Below are 19,468 nucleotides of genomic sequence, written 5' to 3'. Positions count from 1 at the left end.
ATGTACTTCATAAAAAAATGTCAGGTTGTTAAAATTATTTGTTTATGTAGGGATTACACACGCTATTGCAAGTATATTTATTCCTTATGTTCAGTTTGCAACCAAATGAGTTGTAACGTTTGTTTTAATTTAATGTCAATTCAAATCACGTTTTTTGGGGGGTTTGTTTATGGGGGGGGGGGGTCAGATATGTTTTAATTTGTTATAGAAGCTTGAGACAAATGTCCTTATGAAGTTTGTTTAAAAGGATAATTGAGTTAAATTGACATCGTGTATAAAATACAAAATAGTAATTGTGATATGATTTAATTTGTTTCAAATGTAATTAACACATGTAATACAAATAAATTCCTGTTATCTATAATAAAGTATTCCTAGGATTCAACGTCGTTTAACGTGGTTTCGCGCATGAACGGCCAGTTGTGACGCTCTCTACATCACGTGGCTTTTTCTGCTTCCCAATCACGTGGTCACTGCCGCGGCGCGACCGTTTAAACAGCCGACACCTTGTTGAACTTTGGTGACGCTATTATGAGGGACGTTTAATATCTACTAAAAACAAAGAAAAAGTCCAACTCGACGTGGCCACTTCACCAAGTAAGTGCTTGCTGTCGTATGTGCACTTTAATGTCTATGTTGTGTTGTATCTGTTTACATATTAACTCCAAATGCTACCGGATGCTAATTAGCTAGTTGACGGTTCCTGGTCTCTTTTGGCTCAATTTTGACTTTTGCAAAGTTGTGATTCAACTTGTTCGTCGAAGTTTTATTAATGGCCAAATTTGTAGACTAATCTACTTAGGCCAAGCTACAATTCAGGTTACACGAAATGCTACTCTGAAAAAGTGCTACATCATGTGTAATTAGCATGTGAACTGCTCTTGTTCATTTTTACAATCCATTTATCTAAGTTTCCCAAATGTTCATTTCGGAAACACTGATTTGAAGTACAGTTATATTTTAAAGAAATCTGAAGTAAACGTGTTCCTCATATAAAACAATGTAAATATCAAATATTCCAATAAATTGCTCCAATGTAGTAATGTTAGTTGTTAGACACTGTTTTCTTTCTTTTTTTTTTTTTTTGCAATTATTGATTTTTAAAAATTATTAAAAAAAATAATTTCCCCTTCGACACGAAAAATCTGTTTAATGTATAATAATACATGGACATTAATTTTCTAAGACTGCAAAGGATTTTTAGAAAAAGCAATACTTTTTATTGTAATGAATCAAATTGGTTTACAAAACAAATTTATGTACTGTATCAATAAAAGTGAAACTAAATTTTAAGACCTTAAAGAATTTTATTTAATGTTTGTTTTTGTCTTATTGAATTTCCCTAGAGGCTTGAAATGAGTACTGTATAATAAATAACTAATAACAACTACTAAGACTAATAATAATAAAAATTAAAAAAATGCACCTGTAACGAAGCACTGTACAGAAGATCAAACATAAAGCACATATACAGCACAGTATATACAGTTTAGATAAATGTGTATATATAGTCTACACTATTGGCCAATTGTTTCAACACACTTTCTCCTGCTATTGAATGATAAACTTCCAGGCTTTTGAGGACTTAAAGTACATTAAATGAGCAGTATTTCTTTTTTATTTGTTTGAGTTCCCCTTCAAATATTAAAATTAATTTTAGAATTTTATTTCAAAAATATAGAAAAATACATTACATGGAATGAGCATATTTCTTTTTAATTCAATATCCCTTTAAGTATTCAAATTTGTTTTATAAGTTAGATGAAAATAAGAGCAAATAAATGTGACTGCTGAGACCACCAAGGACTTGTACTTTAAAAGCAGTCCATTATAAAATGGGGAAGAAAATGGTGACGCTTTAGCGAGAAACATATATTCATCACACTGAGGAAGATGATTAAATTGGCTGCAGCATGGCGTGTTAAAAGAATGAAGAAAACACGGGGTGAAAAAGTACTATGCGTCTGTAATTGTCATAATAGCGCATTGTATTGACCATCTGCTATGCTCTCGCCTAACGTTGCTCATATATCAAGGTCATGTTAATCTTCTCTTATTGAAAGAATACACACACTGTTTCTAAGGACGAGATGATAAAAATCCCGTTACCACGGTAGCCCGTGTGGCTATAAATCATGTCTGTTTAATGAGCAGAGGGATAAATGACAATGTCAGCAATTAATAGGGTGTGTGTCATGATAACACCTGACATCATTAAAGTTGATGTGAGTGTAAAAAAACAATATTTAAATATAGAGCAGTGTGGCAGTAATTGAGACATCGAAGCTGCGCTAACGCGCTGTAATTGTGTCCTAATGGTGCTCATGTTTCAGCCGTTGCGAGAGTCTTGACGGCATGTCCTGTCTGTCATTCCCTCCGCCACTAATAACTCATTACGGCTGTTTTGTAGGGATCGGGCAGGATGCATAATGACGTAATCGTAAGCTAACAAAAACGCTAGGTTCTAAGTAGAAGAGGTTGTGATCCTTGGCCGTGCATCTGACCAGGGGCTTATTTAATCAATTGGGGAATCTGCAGCCGTGTACTGCAAAAATATCTTGAATATCAATGTTCATCAACAACTCAAAAGTGTGAATTTGAAAAATGTCTCCTATTTCCTGAGGTAGATCGTCATTCTTGAGAATTATCTAACAAGTGAATAATTTCAGTGCTTTTTCTGTAATTGATAAGAAAGTTAATCATTAGGGATGCACTGATACCACTTTTTTTTCAGCTTGAGTATGAGTCTCGCTCTTGCTGTTGTTGTTTACCCACATTCAGTGTGAACATATAAAAGGTAGAAACCTGTGGTAGTTTTGATGAAAATGCTTTGTCTTCTTCTCACCTTCTCCTCTTTTCTGCTCCACTGGGAAAGCTGTTTCATTTTCCTCACAATGCGCCAACAAGTTTGTTTTCCTGAATGAAGTCTGCGCATGTGAAGTAAAATGGATTAGTCCATTGCATGAGAAGGCAGGATGGAGCATTTGAAACAATCACAATAGATTAAGAATTTTGATGTGTTTTTAAGCATGTGAATTAAGACTAAAACAATAATAACTGCTTTAAAGCGGAACTAACTCTAAAATCCTGTGTCCCCCAGACTGAGATGGAAAACCTGCAGAGGTCATCAGAGGAAGCATAGCGAGGTGTAAAAGCATTGCATATACAAAAACTTCTTAATGTGAAAGAGATGCACAAAAAGATCACAACTCGGTAAGTATATGTAGATAATGATGTTTATTATCAAGGTGTATTATGTAGCTTTTGTACATATAATGAAATTGAATATGTAGCTTGTCGTTGCTAAACTCTTATCGTGTTTTGAATGAGTGTGTATTCAAATTATTGCCAAAAAAAAAACAAAAAACAGTGTTAGTAATTAAGCTTAAAATAAAAAAGATTTGATTAATCCTTTTGTCACAATCGTATTAAGAGGTGATTACAGTCAACTAGTGATGCACCCATCATTTTATTGCTGCACGACCTCTACCGATACTTTGGAATGGATCAACAATTTTCTTCCAGAACTGACTGACTGGATAATATGCGTTTCCTTTATCTGAGCCTTTTGTGATACTTTTTATGCCTTCTTCGGCTGAGGGGGGAAACTTTGAGTTTGCCAATGCAGCATAATTCTTGGCTCAGCTTTCCGCACAGTGCAAGCTATTCTCATACTATGACATAAAGATGCCACGGGCATCTTCAGGAATTTATATAGCCAGGATGCTACCTGCCATCTTGATACAGTTTTAGTGGCCGTTTTTTTTTTCTCCCATATGCAGCAACTTTGTGCTTTTGTATTGATCAGCACAGAATGTTTACTTATGCAGCTGCAACATGTCAAAGAAAACTGTCCATTGACTTGTATATAAGTCTGCATACTTGGACATTGGATAACAAGGGTAGACCTGCACTATTGAATAGATAAGGATAATAATGCTCAGTTTTGTTTAACACCCTCATTATTTAGCATTTTATACAATTGCTTCTGTCACAACAGGGCAGAAGTCGTGACTGGCAGTTGTGAAAGTTCCTAACAACTGGCCCACCTTTCTGGTATTGAATTGCACGCAGGAGTATTCCCACTTCTGGTACTGCTCTGATACTACCTCCAAAGGTGGAAAATTGCTTTCCCCCCCATGTATCCCTATTTTTACTGAACGGGCACATGGAGAAAAATGTAAAAACGGTGACCTGCAGATGGATAATTTAATGCATGACAATGTCAGTGCTACTTGTTTAACGGCGACAAATACACAAGTGCATGGGTGTCACGTGTGAAACTGAAACGATTAGTCGACTAACTCGACTAGAAAAACAGTCAAATCTGTCTCGAAGCGGTTTTCCAACACGCACTAATGTTACTGCAGACACGCACACACCACTCTGAAAGTAATAGGTTGGCACCACGGCAAAAGGAAAAAAAAGAGAATCTCCAAAGTTTGTGATCATTTCACACTTAAAAAAGAAGATAACAAAAATTGCCATTTTTTTTACTAAATAGCAGAGGTGGAAAATTTTGGCTTTTATCGGTAGTACCGTTATCATAGCAGCTATTTGTTATTCTGACCGACAGTGTCCCGATTTTTTAATACTTCTTCCGTCGCTCAGTGCGTGCATCCTAACAATGTGGCGTTCAAAGTCTGTCTTACTGGAGTGCAAATGAGATTTTTTTTTAAAAATGCCACATCTAAGCTAACATCCCCTCCCCCACCGCTTAGGTGGGGTCATCCCCGTTTGGAGTAACTGAATGACATCAGTTGTGGAATTTGATGTGCTCGCTTTTGAGAGGGAACGATGAAAGGCATCTCTATCTCCGCTGCATCAATGGATGTGCCCAGGGCCAAACTAGCCCGACACCGCCTCCTGTTTTTCGCACCATGTCCTATTTACTTATTTATCCATCCTACTACTGGCGTCTTATCTCACCCAATGAAATGAATCCTTCTCTAAAAATATCTGGAGGAAGTGTCGCTCCCTTTCCTGCTGACAAGTGGGAAGGAAGACGTTCATGGAACTGAAGCCAGATTTCACGCTGGCCATCGCTGTTTGTTGTGTGGGGTGTTGATGCTGGATGGAGTGGGTTCAAGTCAACACGCAAATTTGCCAGTATATTACGTAGTGTGAGGGGACTTGCACCAGAGAGTGAAGTTTAACACCCGAGACTCACAGCCCACTAAGGGTTGCATGACTAACGACGTTTTGTAGTTGAAGCTAATGTGATGAAACTGGGCTCGACGTCGATTAGTCACAGAGGTGTCAAGTAACGAAGTGCAAATACTTACCCCAAATTTCTACTTAAGTACGGTAATCGACACTTGACTGGAGTGTTTATTTTTCCGCCAGCTTTGCACTTCTACACCTTACTCTTGAGAAAGCCTCTCAGATTCCCCCCAAAAAAGCATCTCACCGCTCGTATCCTGTTTGATGGCAAGTTGTTTGCGCGTGTGTTAGCCCTTTTGCCCTGGAGGTTTAGCCCTTTACCAACACAATCACCACTCACTGAATGAACCTGTTCACGGTGTGTGTGTGTGTGTGAGACCTTGTGATTGCACCCCGGTGTGATGCCGATTACTTGTCAGCAGCTTTTGTACACACAAACACACACACACACACACACAGTGACACTAACACAAATATCACCAACTAGCCACTGGGCAGGTCACCGTCGTTTGCTGGAAGCATATTGCTTTTTAATGGAGTGAAAAGACACACGCACGCACACACACGAATGGCTACATGCAGGTACGCGTCGTAAATTGTCCATTAAGGACGGGATTAGGAGAACCCAGGAGTCTGACATCGAGAATGTTTGTGAGTCATTAGAGACGGATTTTAGGCTATTTTGTTGTCTGGCGTCCATTGATACTGAGTGACATACTGTTTTACAACACACGCACACAAACTTGCAGTCTCAGTACAAAAGCACTAAAACACACACACACACACACAAAATTAAAAAAAAAAAAAATCATCATTCTATGAACTCTCCAACACAGCAGGAGGCATATTTGGAGAAAGTGCTTTTTTTTTTTTTTTTTTTTTTCTGTCCTTTTAAGCGCTATGTCCCGAAGTGAAAATAATAATTGTGATCAAACACTTCATTGATTTCTCTCCCACTCTTAAAAAAAAAAAATAATAAAATCAAGAAGCTCTATGACCCACACAAATATTCATCGCTCATGACTTAGTTCTATTTCTGTCCTCCTGATGTGCTGCTTCATGTCTCCGCATGTGTGACTTTGTTGATGAGATGTGTAAATCATGTTTATTCTAGCAGAACACAAAAATAGGTGTGCATGAACACGCAGTCCACAGGCAAAAATTGCAAGGAAGTATTAGGGGGGAAAAATGTATACTTACAAGAATGAAAGTAGTTTTTTGTAATATGGGGGGGGGATGAATACAGTGGTGTCTTGAGATACGAGTGACCCGACAAGATACGAGTCATCATCCAGCCAATTTATTTATTTATTGCTTTTTATAAAGTACTATATTTTAGAGTTTTAGGCATTTCCATTCATTTCAGTGGGAAAAGATGATTTGAGATATGAATGTTTTGACTTGACGGAATGAATTAAACCTCGTATCTCAAGGCACCACCATATAATGATGTCAATGAGATCTTTTTGTTTTTGTAAGTGGAACAAATCTGATGTCGACCGGCTACATAGGACACATGTCTGTGTTCGACATGTCGTCGCGGCCTTTCGACCTCTGAAAGTCACATGCGAGGATTATTTTCCGCCTGCCAGTATTTTCCCTTGATTGGTCTTCTGACGATCATGCCTCCTCCTCTTCCCCCTCCTCATTACAATCCTCCTTTGGACTTCAGTGGAATTTCGATGCGAGACCTTTGCCTCATTGCAGAGAATTAAACATGCTGTGTGCTGACCTTTTTTGTCTGCGGCGACTTTCATTCCGCCGGCACGCAACGCACACCTTGAAATCCTGAGAAAATGCTCTGTTCCCAGTGTTATTTATACAAAAAAATAACTTTTGAAAACACATCCGCAAGTTCTCGGCACCTCAGATCTATCGCTTCCTTCCTCTTTCAGGTCACGGAAATACTCTTTTAATATTTTGACGACTTCTCTGGCTGCGACCTTGTGGGAGAGGCACAGCAAATGATTGCCCAAAAAATCTGCCTTCCTTTCCACCAGATCTGACTTTTGTTTGAACAGATAAGGAAGCCACTCATCTGACTTTTTTTCTCCCTGAAGATACTTTCAGTGACATGAACCAATTGATTGTATGTCCAGATGAGTTTTCAGCTGGTTTCCGGGCATCACTTCCGGAATACAGTGGCACTTGTAAGGTTGACCACAATCTGTGACGCTGGTTGAACTTCAATTTGGTTCACTTTCACACCAGTCACAGAATATTCAAATTCAAGTCTTTTTTTTCCCCTGAGAAAAAGTAATCTGAAAAATGATGACAGAGGTCATATTTCCCCCCCCCCCCCCCAAAAAAAAATGAGTTTTTCAAGGACAAAAAAAACTTTTATTTTTCAAGAATGTAAAAAAAAAAAAAATGTTGAAACAAGAAAAGTTCTTTTTTTCTAGAGCAAAAGTAAAATTTTTCATGGACAAAAAAAATCAATAATAGTTGTATTAGTTTGTATTTTTCAGGAATTTGTAAAATGTTGAGAAACATGTTGTAATACTAAAAGAATAAAGAAATCTTTTTAAAAACAGATTTTTTAGAATCTAATGAGAATAATGTCAAGCTCATAGTCATACTTTTGTCAAGAAAAGTTGTAGTCTCACGAGAATAGTCATTTTTTTGAAGGACAAAAGGTTATTATATAAGTAATGTTACAAGAATAGTCTTTTTTGTAGTTTTTGAAGGGGGGTAGAAAAAGGCAATAACTACAGAATGAAATTTGTATTTTCCTAGAAAAAAATAACGGAATATTTTTCAAGGTGAAAAAAACTCAACTAAGGCTACGATCACACCGCAGGGCATGATGCCCAGTTTGGATGTTTTTGTTAAATCCGATCTTTTTATGTAGTTGCTCTCATTACAAAAACAAATGAGACTTCTACTGTGGACAGATTTGAATCTGTGACATCACACGCATGTGCACAAAACAAGACGTCATATTGCGCATGCACGCTAACACGAGGCGCCATGTTGACGGAAGTAAATATGCTTCCTCGTGTAGGTCTTGTCATGATGCGCTGGTGACAATTTCAAGGATTTTGTACAACTGCAGCCAACATTTTCATATATTTTAACAAATACTTAAGTGGTAGGCTGTGATGGGTGATTGTTATCATAGACACACGCACGCATGCACACTCACGTGCGTTTGCACGCACACACACACACACACACACAGATGGTTGTTTTTCCCCTCTTCTGCCCTCTCCTCCATATGCATGAGATGCAGGCCATGCATGTGGCGGCTCGCTGTCAGACGGGGTTGAGCGGGCAAGGACGCCTTGCCGTGGCGAGAGTGTGTGTTTATGTGAGGTGTGTGCGGGCGTGTGTGTTTGTGTGTGTGTGTACGTGCCTCTCTAACTCAACAATATACCCGTCAGGCTGAGAGACAGTGTCACGTACAAATACATACACGGCAAACGCAGTCTGCATGCTTAAACACACACACGCACGTGAATATTTTAATGCAATTTCTCACTCGGCGCGTGTGGAGGTCATCTGATATTGCATTATGAATACTCCAACCTAGGGTGGTGCCATAATCTTCTCAGCATCCATTCTTCAACGCTTTATTTTCATCCTGTATAACTCACATTTTTTAAGAGCAATAAAAAACTGTTTTAAAGCAACGTATTTCATAAAATACGTTAAACGATTTCGATTTAGCACAACGGTTGCAATATTTTTCAGAAGGACATTCTCATAACTTCTGAATCTGTGTAATGATCGCTCTCTCTGACGAACCGATATTTAAGAGGGAGTCTTTATTGTGTGAACAATGTGCGGCAAGGTAAAACAACAAAATGTTTTTTGGGGCCCAGTCATGGGGCCCTCGACATCTGTGGACTGCAATGATTTTCAATATTGGTTTATCATCAACTAAAAAGCATGAATTTGAGAAAATTCTCCTATTTCCCGAGCTAGATAAAGTCTATCTGAGGATTATTATCTAAGTATATCATCTCATTGCTTTTACTGTAATTGATAAGAACATTAATTAAAAATCAACTACCCTTTCCCTGAATCAAATCTGCACACGCGCAGTAAGAAGATGGAAATGTCCATTAAATGAGAAGGATGGGGGAGCACTCGAAATGATTATGATGAATGAAACATTTTGGTGTGTTTTTAAGCGTGTGAATTAAGAATGAAATGCAAGAAAATTTCATTTATTAATCATTTCTGAGAAGTTTAGGGCTCAAGAAAATTTTGGGGCCACATGCAATTACCTGTGTTTGCCTAACTTTAAGTCCGCCCCTGTTGACGCACTGCTAAAATCCTATTGCTAGCCATGATGTCCACGAGATCGGAACTGAGCTACAGTGTATTTGTTTATGGATTAGGCTAAAGTGCTTTTATGTTCCATGTGCGAACTGCGAACTCTGTATGCAGTATCTCTGCAATAGGGCTGGGCTATATGTAATTTCTGATTTTAGATTTGTATTTTTTCACAAAATCTAGTTGAATTTAGCAAAAAATAGCACATGCTACCACTCTGCTTGAACCGCCTCATATTTATACTTTACTGACATTTTAAGCATTTATCTCTCTTAGGAGGAAAAAAAATTAATAATAAATGACAACTAAAACACCCAAGTTGGCAACATGGACTGTGCGTTTTTTTTTTTTTTTTAAACTAGCTCCGCTATGTTCGCCAAGTTCTAACTTATATTTCTAGATCTAAATCTGTCGAGTAACAGATGTTTATAAACACTGTGAAATGTTCCCAAGAAATACGGTAATTGGACACACATGGTTGTCACAGACTGTATTTAATTTACTTGAATGATACAGCAAGCTCTGCAGACTGTCACACGGGTTGCAAGCATCTGTTGTCAGCCCACGCAACTCTAGAGGAGCTGTGTAGAGACGATGGGTCAAACTTGAGCGACGTCGACGTTTCAAACTTTCTCTGAACATCTGTGCTTCCACTTGCCTTGTTGCTCATTAGGAGAGCACACGTTGATAACAAGCCTTTGATAAGGCTGTGGATAGAGGGGGACAACAAAAAATACAAGATAAAAACACCTGACTAACAGATTTTGGGCGATAGCAACCTTGTCTCTCCTCTACTACCATGCAAACAAAAATTGTGCAATTCAACAATAATGACTTACCCAACCTGCTGCATGATTCAGCTCAATAAATATTGGGAGTGTTGCAAAGGTTTGTGCCAGGTGGCAAACTCACAGATGCTCACAAGGAGACCCGTTTTGAAACTTGTGTGGAGATTGTTGAGTGTCACAAAGGTAATGAGTCTTTTCTCAAGCTTATAGTGACTGGGGATGAAACATGGGTACATCACTTTGAACCTGAGTCCAAAAGAGCATCCATGGAATGGAATCAGTGGCAGGGGATCCAACAGTCGTTTCCAAAATGGCTGACAGGAAGAGGACAAACTAAAACAAAACTTTAAAAAAAAAATGTTAAAAAAAAACATTCAAACAACTAAGCTACAAACTGTGAAAACTTCTGAAAAATAATTATATTATTAGTAGGTTCCATTACATTTTTCTCAATGCTTTTTGACTGCCCCATGTATCTAATCTATCTATCTTCAACCATGTTGTTATACAGTTATCCATGGTCACCCGTAGACGACACTCTGGTTTTGGTTGGTTACACCTCTATCAATTTTGGCTCATAGATGGCTCTGGTTTTTATGTTAGTTGTCTCTGCTCTCAAATGGTGTGGGGCGGGGGGTGTCTGTGGAATGTGCCGAAATCACGCCCTGCTCAACTGTCAATCAAATACCATTACTATGACCAGAAAAACCGATGCTCCATTGTGTAGCACCTTTCTGAACTTTACACAACCCTACACATTTGATCCACCGGAGCCGGAATCCAATTCAGAGCCAGAAGAGACTCAACCTCGTTCCCCTAGCTGCCATCATGTGTTCTGTTTCTTTTGAGCTTTTCTTTTATTTTGCTCACAACGGCTGTCTTTAGACAAAAAGTGTTTTTTTTTTTGTTTTTTGTTTTTTTATCTTCACAGTGGTAAAGACTCTTTGTGTTCTTTGTAAGACTCCTTATTACCGTGTTTCCTCAAATAGTGGCCGTCGCTCTGTTCGACGCTATGTCATTCACTTTAAACAAATACATACTGTAATTTACAGAGTTCTTGAGCAAATTTGAACTCTGCTTTTCTAACCAAACCTATCAGAGCCTGTAAACTGTCCAAAGTGTGGAAACTTAACAAGCTCTGGTCGCAGCAATAAAGATGATTATACATTATGTGTAGACGGCATCTGTCACGACAATTATTCCAGTAGACTGCCTGCTAGCCCCCATATCAGTAGTCCCTTGTGTCCGTGGATTGTTCCGTTGTGCCTCGTCGCCTCAAAAATCATTCGTCATTGTTTCGTACAGATAACAATCGACAATTTAAAAACTTCCCTCGGTGGGCAGTTAAAGAGTGCCTGCTTTGCAGAGCTCTCACCGGTCGAGACATTTTGTCCCAATTCACAATCGTACCGATCGATCTGTCAAGACCTTAAAGGTTCATTAACGGCAATCTGTGTCCTAATGTGATTAACATGAAAATGCTATACTAGGGGGAAACAGGGCAGTCATTATTATTCCTTACTGACCATTGATCTTGGTTTAAGTGGATAAGGTTGCAACACTAAATAGGTCCCTGCCGTATGCTAAAGTTTGTCAATTGGCCCAATGCAAGTTTAGTTTATTTTTGCTGCAGATGGAAAACATTTGGGTTTGGAGATCGACTGTTCAGCTTAAAGGTCAGTTATTTACATCTGGATCAGATGCACAATTTGGCTAATAAGACTTAATATTTTAACCTGTTACGTATTATTATTATTATTATCATCAAACTTTTGCATACGTCTTTTGTGATGCATTTCCAGCCTTTCCCCATAGCATTGTTCAGTTGTTGTTTGTTTTCTGGGGATGTTACTTCCCTCCAGTCTCCTTGTCAGTGGATAGAAAAAAACATTCTCTGTCGGGTTGAAGTCTGGAGATTGACTCGGCCACTTTAAAGCTTCCCCTTCTTTTCCCCTGATGTATTCTGTTGTTGTTCATCAATAATTTCTTTGGGAAATGAACATTGCAAACATTTTGCCGTTTCAAAAAAGTTTGTCATACTGCCAAAAGCCTATCGCTAGTCTTGATTTCCACTTGCCAGAGGTTGAGCTGCTGTTTTTTTTTTTCCTTCAATAGACGTGTGGCTAAAGCGTGAGGCAGTTACACTTGTTGTCCCCTACCTAATACGTTTTGTTTCTGTGTGAAATCTGTACACCTGAACCCTACTGAATATTCTGTACCATAAAATCTGAATAAGGACCATTCACTTTCTGTTGTTTTGGCAGAGTGTACGGGGTCCTTATCTTGCTGTTGGATTAAGGATCTCCCAATGTTTTCTCTCTTCTTCAAGACATTCCAGTGTTGTACTGGATATGCCCAGTGTTTGCGCAATGGATCTGATTGACTTTGCATCTTCTCTCAGCTTCACGATTACTCGTTTTTCACCACTAGACAGCTCTCTGGCTTTCCTGTTGGTTACACATTTTACTTGTTGTAAATGTAGTCTTCACAGGCAAATTGGTGGGTTCAAACAAAAGGTTCCTAAGGTGTGTATCCGATCCAGATGTAAACCCCTGGGGGGAAAAAAGCTGAAGTGTTTTCACTGTACAGCAAAAATTACTTTTGGAGGTGAGCGTAGGGCACGGTGGGCGACTGGTTAGAGCGTCTGCCTCACAGTTCTGAGGACCCGGCCCCGCCTGTGTGGAGTTTGCATGTTCTCCCCGTGCCTGCGTGGGTTTTCTCCGGGCACTGCGGTTTCCTCCCACATCCCAAAAACGTGCATGGTAGGTTAATTGACAACTCTAAATTGCCCGTAGGTGTGAATGTGAGTGCGAATGGTTGTTTGTTTGTATGTGCCCTGCGATTAGCTGGCAACCAGTTCAGGGTGTACCCCGCTCCTGCCCGATGATAGCTGGGATAGGCTCCAGCATGCCCGCGACCCTTGTGAGGAGAAGTGGCTCAGAAAATGGATGGATGGATAGATGGAAGGTGAGTGTAGTTGTTATGGTGACAATGTGAATGTGAGAATGAATGGTTGTCTGTCTCTATATGTGCCCTGTGAGTGACTGATGACCAGTTCAGGGTGTAGTCCAACTTTTGCCTCAAGTCAGCTGGGCTAGGCTCCAGCTCCCGGCGACCCTGAACAGGATAAGCGGTATAGAAAATGGATGGATTGTGTTTCTTATGAATGAATTTGCTCAAAAATGCAAACAAGGGGAAGCTTTTTTTAATCAACTTTGGGGCCTCAATTAGTCCCATTTACTCATCAACAAGCAATATTCATCAGGTCAAAATGAGCAATTAAGGATGTGTTTGCGCAGTTTAGTGAAATGAGTCGGAACGCTCACGCTAGCAAAAAGCTCCTAAAGACTTTGGCTAGATAAACAACAGCCGTGTTACGCATGAGGGCAAGTGTCAGCCTGTATGATGGATAATTCAGCGGCATCTCTAAGGTCAAACACATCTGACATTTTCAAGGAGACGTTATGCATTTTTTTTTGGTTTCTGTTTTTGCTTTGCAATTTAAAACAATTCCCAGGTGTCTCTTTCGTGTCTTGGTGAAATTGGCCTGTTTGACAGGGCGGCCCTGTCTAATTCAAGTGAGTCTCATCCAAACCCAAGCCTTGCTGTACAAATATGTGGTGACCCCAACATGTGACCGCCTCCAAATAATAGATGATTGCATTACTGATATTTCTCACGCGCACACACAAACACAACCTCAGGGTTGTCTGTAACTGGGGTTCAAAAGTCTGTGCAAAGCCTAAGAAAGTTGTTGCTAGACAGCGAGTGGTATTATTTGTGATTTGGACGAGCAGAGGGTGGAAGAGAGAAGCGGCACTCTTTCAAGCAGAAGGCTCCTCGGCAAACATCCATGTGTGATGGTAAGCATGAAAAAACAACACAATCTGTTTTTGAGTTTCTCAAGAGGTGCGAAAAATAGCAATCGTCGCCGCAGATAATAAATTGTCCCACACACACACACAGAAAAAGGCTGAATTTACACTCCATGTTATCAGTGAAACAATTCAGATTTCTCTTTCTCAATGTGTGCCATATGGTATACCCCCATCAATGCGAGCTCATCGAAATACACCGATCGGTGATTTATACAGCGATACTGCATATTCATAGTTCACTATTCACAAATGCACCTTATGACATTTCCTGTGTAACCTATCGCCAGCTATTTGCTAAAAAAAACTCACCTTTGCATTCTTTCTGAAAAGCCACAAGATGCTGCCAAATTACAGTAATCCCTGTTATATCGCGGTTCACGTTTCATGGTTCTGTTATAGTGCAGATTTTTGGGGGGTAAGTGTTATAACAGTTGTTACACTCTTTTTTTTTTTTTTATACTATTTTTACACATTTTTGTCTTATCCATTGCTCTTGCTCATTGTCAACATATAACATGTTTAAATGTATTTGTATCGTTTTTAAAAGTTTGCTTAAATACCTCAAAAAATGTTAAGTAACTTCAATGCTATACAAACATTTCTAGGGTGTATTTAAATAAGGTTTTTTTTTACTTCGCGGATTTCACTTTTAGCAGGGATGTTCTGGAACGTAGCCCCAGCAATGAAGCGGGGAATACTGTATTGTTGAAGTGAAACATGTCGACTGAAAAACAAGCTTTGTATGTTGGGTAAGAGCTAAGTTTAGCCCGTGTGGTTAATTGAAATGACGGACAGTCCTCACCGGATGTGCATGAGGTTTTGATGAGTTATTTTAATTTCAAGACTGTTTTTCCCCACATAGAAAATAATATAAATTAAGGCATTGTTTGAAAGGATATTTTAAGGTTCTTAACTGACATAGAAGTTAACCAATGTATAATGAAGCTAAAATAAAGTAAAACTGCTCATCTGAACTCCAACGTTTACCCCTTTGTGGGCTTCTACCTGCATACTTTTGTCTATTGTCTTTTTAACATCATGAACAGAATTAGAGGAAGTCTTTTTTTTTTTTTTTTTTTTTTTTTTTTTTTTTTTTTTGTTACTGTGGTCCAGCAGGACTTGTTTTCATTATTGAGCAGCACATTTCAGGCTTGGGTTGAGGCTGGTCATGACTGTCATCCTCCGAGTTCCTCCTTGATGCATTTTTTAAAAGATTGTGACACCAATGCCTTCCAATTCCTCCAGCCGGCAAACGGTTTCCCGACCATCACTCTTCCTTTGTCACGTTTTCTTTGCCAGCACAGTAAAACAAGTTTTGTCAAAAACTTCCACACGGGCAGCTGACAGATGAGCGGCAGTGCTCAAGTTGAGTTTTCTGCACTTCTTGTCACACGGCTCCAAGATTTTCTCACGTGCTCATGCAGAAGTACATACATTAGGACTAGTAGTATCGCCATTCAGTGAACTTTCACCTATTTGAGGATCACCTTGCACAAATTTAAGTATTTGTTTTGTTGTTGTTGTTGTTGTTGTTTTCACTGGCTAACAGGAAAGTAGTGGTTAGTGTCAAGGAAGTATTGTTAAATTGATTTTGATTGAAAGACTAACAAATGTATATGTCACGGAGGAGCTTTCGAAGTTTAGCCTGGGTTGTTAGTGGAAGTTACGGAGAGTCTTCAGTGCATGTGAATATACACACACACACACTTAAAGTGGTTTTCCTAGTTTCATTGAGCCAGTGAGAATTGGAGTGAGCTAACGCTATTGTTGTCATTTTGCAGGAGATTGATTGGAAGTTTTATGGCGGCAATATTTCTTGATGATAAATAATATTCACTTACAGTATACCAACATTCAAATGCACTGGCACCCAAGCTAAATCACTACTTACTTTTTTTGTCTTCTATCAATCTCTGAACTTGGTGAAGCCAAGTTTAATGGGCACGGTCATCTTGGAAATGGGATTTGGCCAGTTGTTGCACTGATCAATCAGGAAAAGTGAAAAGTGCAATAATAGACTGCCTCCGATTTGTCAAAATTGCCATTTCACTACTCATTTCTGAACATAAAAATGAAACTGTATAGTTCGCCCGCTGTAGTTCTCAGAGGCTCAATTATACAACTGTCATAAAGTGGGGGGACCTCCCAATAAACATTGTTTCTGTCTCATTATCAACCCTGCCGTTATGTTAGTTTCTTAGAAATAGCAATAATGTTCTTGCTTCATTTTGACAAATTAGCATTTCTAATTACCCAAAAGTGTCAGGAACTGGAAAAAAGTCCTAGTAAATATTGTCTATAGGGCATTATCAACTCCATTATAATTTTTCTTTATTTTACATGAAGGCTGCAATTATTGTTCGAATAATTTGATTGCAAAAAAAAATCTAAGCAAAATCTCTGCCTCAAAGCTTTGAGGTGATCTTTTTTCCACACGGACTAACGTTTCTGCAGACTAACTCAACATTCCGTGTAGAAATACATTGGCACGACGGCAGCGAGCAGGTGAAAAGAATATTTAAAAGACAGAGAATGTCCAAAGTTTGGGATCACTGCACTTTAAATCACTTTATGGAACTAACGGTAACAAATTAAATGCGTAATAAGTACTTTCCTACACGAGCTGCTACGGCCACAACTGACGCCAAGGCGCCCGACACGCAGACTGGCAAACAGTTAGCCAGTTAGTAGCCAGCCACCCATTTGAGCCTGCCACACCAAACTCTACACTCTCATTCGCTGACTCAAACGTCACTCACCAGCCCAGGCTCCAGCTTTTAAAGCCACACACACTCAAAGCCACCGATATTATGGTTTGGAACCTGAGGAGGGCGACCTCAAGTGGACAACTATAATAGCTGCACCTCACAGGCATTTTTTTTTTGTCTGTTTAATAATGCAAAATAATTTTTTATCCAATTACTTGATTCATCGATGAGATTATCAGTAGAATAGTCGATATTTGATAGCTGCCTATTTTACGTTATTTTGCATTTTGGCTATTTTTGTCACCGCTTCTGCCCAGCGTCAAATTGACCCACTGAATTGAAATGTATACTGAAGCACTGTTTTTAACCATAAGTGAACAAAATAAAGAAATGATGATCATTAGGCCAATTTTTATTTTATTTTTTTTTTTACTTTAAAATGGATCAATTTGACCTACAGCGTAACAGGAGGGTTAAAGGAGAAAAAGAGGCACTCATTACAAGTTAGAGTTATCTTATTAACAGTGTATAAAATGAGTCTAATCTTACTTTATTTAACCATAAAACTTGGCCATATTCTAATAATGTCTCGGCAGCTGATTTTGCTTTTAAATGCAGGGGGGAAATATGCTGTGCTCATATCATGTGTTGAACGTGTTTTGCATCACGCCGGTTTTTCGCCTACAGTATAAGGACGACACCTTTTTAAATTTTGTATTCATTTTTTTTAACGCTGAAATTGTTAGCAGGTTCAGCAACACCATGTTTAGCACTCGAAAAAATGAAAGAGGAATCTGAAGATTTTCTGCCATATCAGCATCATTGTTTGAAAATGTCCTTTTTTTTTTTAGTCAAAATGATAACTCTCCTCTTTTTAAAAATGTGCTTTTGTGAGTGGCGTGGATGCATTAGATTCGGGTGTTATAAATCCTGCCGGATTGCTCAATATCAGTGCGACAGATGACGTCCTATCTGAAAGCGAGAGAAATAATAGCCTTTTCTCTTTTGGTGAAAACGCAACTTTATTGCCACAACCCAAATGAATTTATCTCCAGGGGTGATGAGGGAATTTAATGAAATTATTACAATGGATTATGCGTGCTTCTTCCGTTGGTTTATTAATATATTTTATGAAAGGAAAGGGCTGTCTTTTTTTTCCACCCCCACTTCTGCACTGGGTGATTGCTTGTTTGTCAGGAAGAAGAAACAGTAGTCCTGTGTTTGACCAGAGGGGCTGTTGTGTATTTAATCAAACGCCACATAACTTTGTCTGACAAAAGTCCAATAGTTTAATGCTAACAGAAAATGCAAAACACCATAGCTAACAAAACGAGCATCAATGTCACTGTTTTATAACCCTTTAAGCACAGATATCTGAACAAAATAGTTGCAGCAGCACACAATATAACTGCGAAAAATGACAAATATTACTGCAGCTGACTGAGCAGCGGTGACCGTTAACTTTGAGTAACTACGTATGAATGTATTATACTGCCCCCTGGCCACAGCGCACACATCAGAAGGATGTGTGATTTGTTTTTTTGTTTAATTATGTTATTACTATACATTTTTAAATACTATACAACTGTAGAGTCCAAGTTTTCGTATTAAAAAAAACTAAATGTTTTTTGTTTTTGTTTTTTTTTGGTGTTTTTCAGAGACTCAGTGGCATTAACAATCATTACACTGGGGAAAGATGATTTGAGATCTGTGTGTTATGATCATATTCACGGAACAAATAAAAGTCGTATGGCAAGGCAACACTGTAAAAGTAATTTATTTTACTATTTATTTACAATAAATCAATTCAACAATTCTAAGAATTATATACAGTGCCGTGACAAAGTATTGGCCTCCTTTTCAAATTCTTTTATGTTTGCATTTTACGTAAGAATACTTTTTCACGGCAGTGTATATAATTATATAATTGTAAGATAAATGAACAAAACAAAACAGAAATATGCTATGCATGGCAAATTTCTCGAAACACGATCTGTTCTTGATAAACTACGCAGTGAAAGGCTCGCTACTACCACCACTGATGAAAATACTGAACTTCTTGCGCAGGCGTTCCCGCAAAGCCAAAAGCTTCAACTGCTTTCAAGCGAAAGATTATGATGCTCATCAACCTAGTCAGTACGGGTAAAGCTTTATTATCATTATTTAGCTGTATTTATTATTATTATTATTAAGAATATCATGACTTTTTGGGACACCTTGTATTATAGTAGTCTTAAAAATGTAACTCCTTAGTGGGCCAGATTAAAGAAAGCGGGCCATACTGCAACAAAGGTGCAATGTAAGCCGAAAATATTGCTCAAACTCCACGACAAAGCCTTCTGGAGAGGCTCCAAATGACGTTGTGCTTTAATTATGGCTGAGAGAAATTTCCATAAGACATGGCGTGTCCTAAAGCGAGATCAGCAGGCTGCTGGTTGGGCCTCGGCCGACTTTGTCGAGTGAGCGATGATTATATTCGCAGCTGTTGTCGAGCTGTGATGAATAGATGCAGCTTCTCACCAATAACGATCCAAACGCTCCAAACAAAATGAAACTATGTCGTGAATAAATGTATTAAACGTCGCTTCTGCGCCCGGTCAGCAGTCTGCTTGGAGGGGACGGGGTGGATGACAGAGGCTCGGTGGTGTGA

General features: G+C 38.8%; 1 long non-coding RNA gene across 3 annotated transcripts in view; it reads left to right on the top strand.

Moving 5' to 3' along the window:
- The first annotated feature begins 412 nt into the window (after nucleotides 1-412).
- Nucleotides 413-19,468, top strand: part of LOC133483604 (uncharacterized) — a 45,960-nt gene continuing 26,904 nt past the window's right edge. For 2 of the 3 annotated variants that reach the window (XR_009790156.1, XR_009790155.1), the window contains exons 1-2: nucleotides 413-597; nucleotides 3,101-3,213. This is a non-coding gene — a long non-coding RNA (uncharacterized LOC133483604). Of the gene's footprint in view, nucleotides 598-3,100; nucleotides 3,214-4,000; nucleotides 6,020-19,468 lie in introns of those variants that run through there. The other variant, XR_009790154.1, reaches the window with a different exon arrangement.

Source organism: Phyllopteryx taeniolatus, chromosome 9 (assembly GCF_024500385.1).
Source record: "Phyllopteryx taeniolatus isolate TA_2022b chromosome 9, UOR_Ptae_1.2, whole genome shotgun sequence".
In the NCBI taxonomy this organism is placed as follows: Eukaryota; Metazoa; Chordata; class Actinopteri; order Syngnathiformes; family Syngnathidae; genus Phyllopteryx; species Phyllopteryx taeniolatus.
This window is presented reverse-complemented; position numbering and strand designations above follow the sequence as displayed.